This window comes from Amblyomma maculatum, chromosome 10 (genome assembly GCF_055883805.1).
Source record: "Amblyomma maculatum isolate TAMU_Amacu chromosome 10, ASM5588380v1, whole genome shotgun sequence".
NCBI lineage: Eukaryota > Metazoa > Arthropoda > Arachnida > Ixodida > Ixodidae > Amblyomma > Amblyomma maculatum.
In genome coordinates this window covers 17342118-17351607 of record NC_139353.1, presented here as the reverse complement: position 1 = coordinate 17351607, position 9490 = coordinate 17342118, and the positions used below count along the sequence as shown (strand labels likewise).

Genomic DNA, 9490 nt, shown 5'->3' with positions numbered 1-9490 from the left:
ATAAACTTTGCACATGTGTTGTAGCGCTGCCTCCGCACGTACCAGAACGGAGGCAAAAAAGCGCGCTCATTATAAAGACTATAAAAGAGCCGTAGGAGCACCGCAACTTGTAAGACCTTAGACTGCACCATTTTAAATATGGTGGATAGGTCGAATGCATATCAGAGTTGTGCTTCTAATGCGAAGCACACCAGGCCTGCTCGATGTATTCCACAGCGGTGCCCTACCAGAGCACAGGGCGCCTGCTTACAGGCAGGGGTGGAATAAATTGCGGAGGCCTAAATAACTCCGGATTCCTTCCCTGCAGAGCCCTCCAGTGCTGGGGACCTCATATCCTTTGTTTATATTTCGGGACATCAAAAGTATCAATTTAAAAATCCATCCTTTCTACTTCGCCGCCCATGACCATTTCTCTGTAAGAAATAATCCTGCGGTATGCTGGCTGCATGAGTTGCCCCAGGTAATCCTTTCAAACTTTCTTTCTGCACTCTGTGTGAACTCGGTTGATTTAGCCTTGATCAGCGTAGTCATGCCGCGACTTAAGTGTGTGTACATGGTAGCAGTTCTAACATGTTTGCGATATTCCACATAATGTCATCACAAAGGAATGAGGAATAATTGAAGTGAGCGTCACATGACTGCCATGGAAGTGGCTGCGTTCACTGCTATCTCTGGAAGGTGTTATATATGGCCTATAAATGTACATGTATGGTTAGGCGCTATATATAACTGAACGAAGCGCTCAGACGGAAAGCAACAAAAGACAAACAAAAACAACAGGATACCGGTCTGCATCCCGCATGCTGTGTTTGTACTTCGACGCTTTCTGTTCTGTGAGTTTAAGCTTTAAAATATAGCGATGCAGTGCTGCGGCGACGTAGAAGTAGAGCATCCACATGTATCACGTGCGAGAAACGTGCAGTTCGAATACCGGCGCTGCAATATACTTCATGCATTGCTTGAAAACAATGCGGGTCTCGATGGAGTTGAGCAACCAAGCTTGCCCACCGGCCTTGCCTTAGGAAACGTAATCTACAACGCATTTTCTCACTAGAATACGATTTAGCCACCTTGCTGCACTACATATGAATGAACCACAAATATGTCAGTTAAAATTTTGCCCTCGATTGACAGCAATTACAGAGTAAGTGAGCAATGCGTCAGTGAGAAGTGCTGTGCAGGAAGGGTGCTTCTGGCTTTGGGCAGGCACCCATGCTTTAACCGGCTACGACAATATAAGCGTTCAACCAATGAACTATAATAATGCAGCTAAGCTTACGCAGTGCGAAGTAGACGTAGGCACTAGGATAGTTAGGCAGGACTCCAGTCAGCTCAATACAGGCGACGACAGACGTAATTAAGGAATGCCAAAGAATAAAAGCCTCTAACCTTCGAGGCAGAACAGAGCTGGCAGCGCTAAATCTGTGAAAGTTATATGTACTTCCAAAGTACATATACTAAAATTGGAACGATACAGAGAAGATTAGCATGGCCCCTGCGCAAGGATGACACGCAAAATCGTGAAGCGTTCCACATTTTTTGAAACCGAAGCGGTGGCCTTGTGGTAGAGCATGCGCCTCGCATTCGGGCGGTACCGGGTTCGGTCCCTGGTGCCGCCGGTTACTCACCGGTTTTCAAATGGGTACAAGCTTTCCCCCGGCCTGGTGCTCGGCTCTTCTGGGGTGAAATGCTTTGTAAAAGGGGTCACGGCCCAAATAGTTGCGCCGAGGTGGGAGTGATTCGTTCCGCCATCGGACAACAATAAGTCCGCCTTGCGCGGCAACAGCCCATCATGTGGCCTTTTTTTGTTTTTTGTTTTTTTAGGACTGCTGCAGCTGAGGCTCTAAGGGAGCACTTCAGGTGAGGCTCAAAGGAAGTACCTTTGCAAGACAAACAGAGCCACCTTTGCAGGCTGAGAGGTTCGAAACTGGCCCACTGCGGAGGAGGGGCGCGCAGCGGAGTTTACGGAGCTTCTCCCAAACGCACACCCCTGGAAAAGCCGAGCGCCAGGCCGGGGGACGCTCGTGCCCATTTTTACCGGTGGGTGTCCGGCGGTGGGTTTCGAACTAACCACCTCCCGCAGCCGAGACGGGCGGTAAGGAAACATAATACGGATAGAACCGAACAAGTTTTGAAGCTCAGAGGTAGTCTAAATCAGTGAAACGAAACACTAGGCATAGGCACAAAACAGATGTAAGCGCTGAAAGAAGAGGAGAACGCGATTGTCAATATAAACAAGAAACATACTTAAGCAAGAAGAAAAGAAAAAGACAAAGCAGGATCGGGAGACGACAGAATTCCAGTGAATAAGAGTAAAATTAGCTCAACAGTTTTATACAAGCCTCTACAGAAGCTGAAGTAATCAGTATTATTGTGGTAAAGGCAGTACAAAAGAACCCCTCGCGAATAAATATCATGCAAAAGAAGCCTTATACACATTTGTTAAGTCGAAAACAGCTGGGGAGACCAAGCAACTGCAGCTTTGTTGAAAGATGGCGAGGATATTTAGTTAAAAAGAACTGGCCACCCTGTGAAAGTAATAACTCATACCTTATAGCATACGGAAATTCTATCATTTAATACCATCTTAGTTCATAAGCAAGCGAATATCAAGAACACAAAATTTACAGACTAGTCACCTTACTGTGTTGCAAAGAAATTGTTTACTAAGACAATTGTAAATGGAATCAGGATACTATATTCGCACTCTGAGTGATGTGATAGCGATATTAGCGTAATAGAGCCAATCCCCTGATGTCCCTTATTACGCGTTTAACTGCGTGACGTTGATTCTTTGTTGCGAAAGCCTGGTATGTATTTGCAGGCGCTATCTATGCCAAGAGTTCGCGTGCTGAAAATTCACAGATTGCTAGCGCTGTTCGTTTGGGTTTGGTTTGGGAGGGAACAAATCTTTTTCTTCCCCAAATGAAAAGTGGAGGTCTTTATATGGCTCATTTATATTTGTGAAAGTACTGCCTAGACTTAGGTTCTTATGCCATCAAAGGGATCCTTTTGTGGTTAGTTGTTTCATCATTTTCCGGAATTTTCGGTCTCACCTAGAGATAGCAACATAGCAGGCAGAATGTTTTTTACGTGATCATGTGGCTTAGTTTAACATGGTAAAACTAAAATTCCCATAGGAATGCCTAAGTACTGGGACCCAAACCCCTGTATAAAAACTTGCTTGATGCCATGTTGCGGTATCTGTTTATAGGTCATATACATTGTGGAGGAAAAAGAAATGAGAGTACCATGGACAATTTTTTTTTTTACACAGAGGTGCATTACCTGTTAGACTGTGGTTGGGGTGAAAATTATTCTTTATGCCATGGCAGGTCAACTGCCTGATTTGCCATAAACCACAAATCATATGCCGCATTTTTATGACTGTTGGGATACAGTATTTCTCATTGGTATCTTGCACATGACTTTTCAAAAAAAAAAAATAAAAAAGAACCTGACAATGAGACAAATCCATAACCAACTCGGCCTGGTATATGGTTTATTAATATAAGTTTGCCTCGACGTAAAGTGCACCGGAAACGATAATGACTGTAGCACGCGTTGATGGGAATGCCTGCTTAGCGCCATTGTGTTGCATTGAAAGTGTGACGTACCCGAAATCAGACTACAATTTCCAAAGTGTAAAACCTCGATGGATGTCAGTTTTGGTCAAGCTTACTAACATAAACGTTTTTGGAATAATATGCACCCTTACACATCACTGCCGCTTTAAATGGTATTGGAGTGCATGCTGATAGACGCATGCATGACAGCATGACTCTTTTGCACAAGATCGTAGACGACACATTATCGATACAAGCCCCAATTAAGGTCAGCAAGCCTTCTGCACGCCATGCACGCAGTAGCCCACTCAAAGTGGCACCGTCACAGGCATCAGTAGATTCTAATAGGTATTTTTTTTCGCCCACCATAGACACCTGGGATTCAGTCAACGGCTCATTTCGCGCTCGGACGCATGATGAATTCTCCAGTGAATTAGGGAATGCATGTGACAATGCATTAGGGCACTGCAGCCGCAAAAAACTTAAAAAAAAAAGTCCGGATTAACATTATTAGGAAAAAGAGCGAAGCTTTGAGGTTGCTGCAGGAAGTGAATTTGGAACGCCTTCGGGAATCAGTTAACAAGTCAGAGAAACTATTTAGAAATTTTCTTTTCTGCCAAAACCCACAAACAGGACAGCGCTTGTTCGTTATTCTCTTCCTGTGTTTGTCTCAAGTCGCGTCGCTGTTTTTTGATTTTGCAATGCACCAACAAGCTCAGATTTCCGTTCATTTACAATACGCTACACATAAATTATAATAAGGAAGATTATACGCACTGACTACGGCACCCAGAAACTAACCTACTGAATTTACAGGGTTTTAAATCATCGTTATCCTGCTGTGAACATTATTCATGAAATGAAGCAACTGAAAGCTTGTAAAAAGGACATCGGTTTTTACGTGTTGTTACTCCAGGCTTAACCATTTTGCCCCTTTTTTGTTTTTTTTTTGTTCTTTGATGGTGACCATTTAGCTTTCATTATAAAATGATACAATATTAACTACGGATTTTGTATATTCATTGAATGTGTGTTTTCTGTTTTGAATGCGAGAATGTAGAAGTAGAGTAATACACTCTGAAGGGCTAGTTGGTTCACACTAAGTGAACAAGTAAAACTTTGCGAAAAAGACGTGGCGTATGAAACACACAGGCACAAACAAGGCTAAAATGTGCCTAGTTTGTGCCTGCGTGTTTCTTACGTCCCGTCTTTTTCGCAAAGTTTTACTTGTTCACTCAGATGTAGAGCATCCGCATCGCGTGCAGGGAGAGCGCAGTTCGAATTCTGGTGCCGGAAAATTCTTGATGCATTGTTTAAAAACAATTCGGGAGTCGATTGAATTGAGCAACCAGGCTTAGGTTGGGGCCTTAGCTCAAAAAGTGTAGCCAACAAGGCACTTCCTCAACAGAATAAGATTTAGTCAGCACGCTGCAGTACATCTGAATGCACCACGAATACATTAGTTAACCGGTTGCCCGCAAATGACAGCAATTACAGTTCAAGTGAGCAAGCATTAGTCAGACCTGTGGTGTGGGGACGGTGATAAGAAACTTTGGCTTTCGGCAGGCCACCCATGCTTTATCCAATGATGGCGACTTGAACGTTGAACCAATCAACGATAGTTAGACACACAAGTTTGCGATTTGAAGCAGGCGTAGGCGGTAGGACATTTGGACAGGACTCAAGTCAGCTCTACTTGAAAAATGCAGACCTGATTGAGGAATGCTGGAGTATAAAAGTCTCCAACCTTCGAGACAGAACAGAACTGGCAGAGCTAAATCAGTGGAAGTTACCCTACATAAGGAAACGTAATATGGAGAAAATCGAACGGGCTTTGAAGAAGAGAGGTAGCCTAAATAATTCAAAAGATACACAAGGCATAGGAGGAAAACAGGTGTAAGCGCTAAAAGAAGAGGAGAACACCACTCTCAATATATATCACTTAAGCAGCGAGAAAAACAGGGCAAAGCGCGAAACTGGAGACGACACAATTTTAGTGAGCAAGATGCTTGAATTTGTCGAAGAGTTTTACATAAGCCTATAGAGCAGCCGAAGTAATCAGAACTATTGTGGTACAGACAGTACAACCGAAAATCTACGCGCTGAGAAAAAAGACATCAAGCAAATGAAGCCTGAAACAAACTTGGTAATTCGGAAGCAATTGGAGAGAATCAAGTAACTGCAGCGTTTTTTAACAAATGGTGAATAGACATTGGTAAAACGAAAACTGGCCACCCTGTAAAAGTAGTACCTCTTACCTTCTAGCAAACGAAAATTCTATGAAAGTGCTTATATTTTCTTAATTCTTAAGAAAGCAAATATCAAAATCACCAAAAGCTACATACTAGTCACTTTACTGTGTCCCGATAAAATTATTTACTAAGCCAATTGCAAGTGCAATCAGTATACCCTTAGACGTCACACAACCAAATGAGCAGGTAAGGTTTTGTAAAGGCAGTCCATATTCACACATAGAGTGATGTGACAGTAAAATTCGCGGAATAGAGCTAACCTAATAATGTCTCTTATTACTCAGCAACTGCATAATGTTTATTCATGGTTGCGAAAGTCTGGTACGTATTTGCAGGGGCTATCTATGTCAAGAGTCCACGCGCAGAAAATTTGGATTGCTACCTCTGTTCGTTTGGGGCTTGGTTTGGGGGAATAATTCGACAACTTTGTTTTTTACCAAGTAAAAAGTGCATGCCTTCATTTCGCTCATTTATTTTTTCAAAAAAGTGCCCAGGTTTGTGTTCTTTTGCCATCAAAGAGATCTTTTTCTAGTTGGACTGCGTTATTATCTATCAGAATTTTCGGTCTTATCTTGAAACGGCAAACACAATATATAATCTTCTTCTTTATCGCATTTAAACTACTGTGTTTTGATGTGGGAGGCTACAAAGAAAACAAATATGCGTAAAATGTACACGCCACAAAAGGGCAGGTGGTTCAATATCGAAGCCTGATTATCCTGCTCCAGGCGGCCGCTTGTTATTTATTTATTTATTTATTTATTTATTTATTTATTTATTTATTTATTTATTTATTTATTTATTTACTTATTTATTTATTTGATCATACTGCAGACCCAGTGAAGGGTCCTGGCAGGAGGGGCAACAATTCCAAAAGAAAACAGAAAAGCATAAAGTGCAAAAACATGAACATAAAATTTACACAAGTACAAGCAAGACAGCAAATCAATGCACGGCCTTTTCTAAGGAATCAAAGTCCTGAAGGGATGATAATGGCAGGTTATTTCATTATCATGTTAGAATATCATTTATGTTCACAACCTCGATAAATACTAATAAGCGACTAGATATAAAAAAGCTATTTGATATGATATAATCATCGTTTTCTTGGCTGAACCCAACTCACGCAAACCACTCTGGATTATGCTCTTCGAAATACAGAAAATGATTTCTCCGTTTTTACCGCATGAAATATGAAAATAGATACTCTCTTTTAGAATATGCAAAACAAAAAAGAAACAAATAATTAATCGCCTGTTAATATTAAACGTAGATTTTGAAAATATGGAGTTGTGAGAGAATTGCACCAAATCATCATGAGAGAATTGATTTCGGTCTGTGTAAGAGTACCTTATGTGAATGCATGTAAGTAGGCTGATGCTTATTTATGCAAAATTGTTAGCGAAGTGAAATTTCCTTTTCTGTGCCATTTATATGTCATGCTGTATGCATTGTAAAATATATCTAGATCCCCCGACTGATAATAATAACTTTTTTTCGACCTACTCGCATCAGTAATAATTAAATTTTAATGTTAGTTTTGACTTGAAGAATATATTTCATAAACTAAGGCATTGCCGAGTGAATTGTAGCTGTATAACCTCGAGGATTCACAGAAGAAAGTTTGTAAACAGCAAAAACCAATTTTCTATGAATATGAGTTGACTGTACTTCCTCTGTGGACAAGACTCATACGATGTATTCTTATTGTCGTTTGTGAAAATTGATCTTCTAGCTCATTCATTTTCGTGATTTCGTATTGTACTGTCTCCGCTAATTTTCTGTGCATTGCTAGCAGGATGACTCCTGTTGTCTGGATTTCCGCTCAAATAACATCGGTGATATAAAATGATATTCCGCGTCGGTTACACCAGGTGCACATGAGCCAGAAATAGGTTCAATTGACAATGGCAGCGCACGTCTCACCATATCTGAACCTGTAGAGTTTCACATATATGGAGAAAACTTAACCATTTTCCACGTGCACCCCGCCGGGGTGGCACAGTGGTTACGGCACTCGACTACCGTTCCCAAGGACGCGGGATCGAATCCCGGCCTCGGCGGCCACTTTTCGGTGGAGGCGAAAAGCAAGGCGCACGTGTGCTGTGCGTTGTCAGTGCACGTTAAAGAACCTCAGGTGGTCAAAATTTCCGGAGTCCTCTACTACGGCGTCCATAGCCTGGGTAGCGTTGGGACGTTAAACCCCCCAAATCAACAAACCAACCAACCATGTTCCACGTGCGGCAGCGCGAACAGTGGAAGCAGCTGTTTCAGTTGTCAGCATGGAAGACCTGACGGTAACATTTCAGATGAGTTCAATAACATCAGCGGAAGCTTCGTGCGGCGCATGTGTTCTCGTGAAAAACAAAAACATCCGTTGTCGAAACCGGAGAATTTCCTCTGATACCTGCTGAACCTTTACTGCCATACGCAGAAATGTACCGGCGGCAGGAAAGCTCACTTTATTTCAACTTTTAGAACGTATGCATTCTTAACGACCACTCATCCGTCGATTTAATGACGATGTTGTCAGCACTAGCGCAAAACGAAACGAGAGGAGGGTTTGGGAGTGGAGCAGGGGTACGAGGCAGTGGGTACGGTATGGCATGTAGAGTTCAACGCCACAAAGCACTACATACTATTTGAATACACCGTATTAAATCTCTTCCGAATGATATTGAACGCTTTGGGTCCAGGAACCCTGCATTGCTACGCGTGCGATCTAAAAATGTGAGCAACTGTGATACCATTGGTGATAACTGGCGAAATCATTTCACAAAAGGTATGTCGCAAGATATCCCTAGTGGAACGGTCACGTAAAGCTAATACTAGCTAGAAACAATTTTATACGTCACGGGCTAGTAGTTCGGTAATTAGTGGCAACGGAATAACAGTATTTTTGATTCTATTTACAGAGCGCGCGTGCATGTTGGCGCATGCTGTTTTAGAAGATTCAAACTTAAAAATGCGTCGAATTTAAATCACCATTTGTAATGAAGTTTGCTTAATAAACATTTCGGTGCTGTAAGATACGAATAAAGGAATCATTATTCCGATATATATATACACACACATATATATATATATTCCGATATTCCGATATATATATATACATATATATATATATATATATATATATATATATATATATATATATATATATATATATATATATATATATATATATATATATATATATATATATATATATATATATATATATATATATATATACATATATAGCGGTGGCCTTGTGGCGAAGCGGTGGCCTTGTGGTAGAGCATCCGCCTCGCATTCGGGAGGTACCGGGTTTGATCCCTGGTGCCGCCGGTTACCCACCGGTTTTTAAATGGGTACAAGCTTTCCCCCGGCCTGGTGCTCGGCTCTTCTGGGGTGAAATGCTTGGGAAAAAATACCGAAGCGGTGGCCTTGTGGTAGAGCATCCGCCTCGCATTCGGGAGGTACCGGGTTCGATCCCTGGTGCCGCCGGGTACCCACCGGTTTTTAAATGGGTACAAGCTTTCCCCCGGCCTGGTGCTCGGCTCTTCTGGGGTGAAATGCTTGGGAAAAGGCCACCGAAGCGGTGGCCTTGTGGTAGAGCATCCGCCTCGCATTCGGGAGGTACCGGGTTCGATCCCTGGTGCCGCCGGTTACCCACCGGTTTTTAAATGG

The 9490-nt window shown here is 42.1% G+C and overlaps 1 non-coding gene across 1 annotated transcript; it reads left to right on the top strand.

The window, feature by feature from the left end:
* Positions 1–1437: 1437 nt before the first annotated feature.
* Positions 1438–1540, top strand: LOC146175689 (U6 spliceosomal RNA). The gene has a single exon (XR_014701638.1). It is a non-coding gene; the product is annotated as a U6 spliceosomal RNA (small nuclear RNA).
* The last annotated feature ends 7950 nt before the right edge of the window (positions 1541–9490 follow it).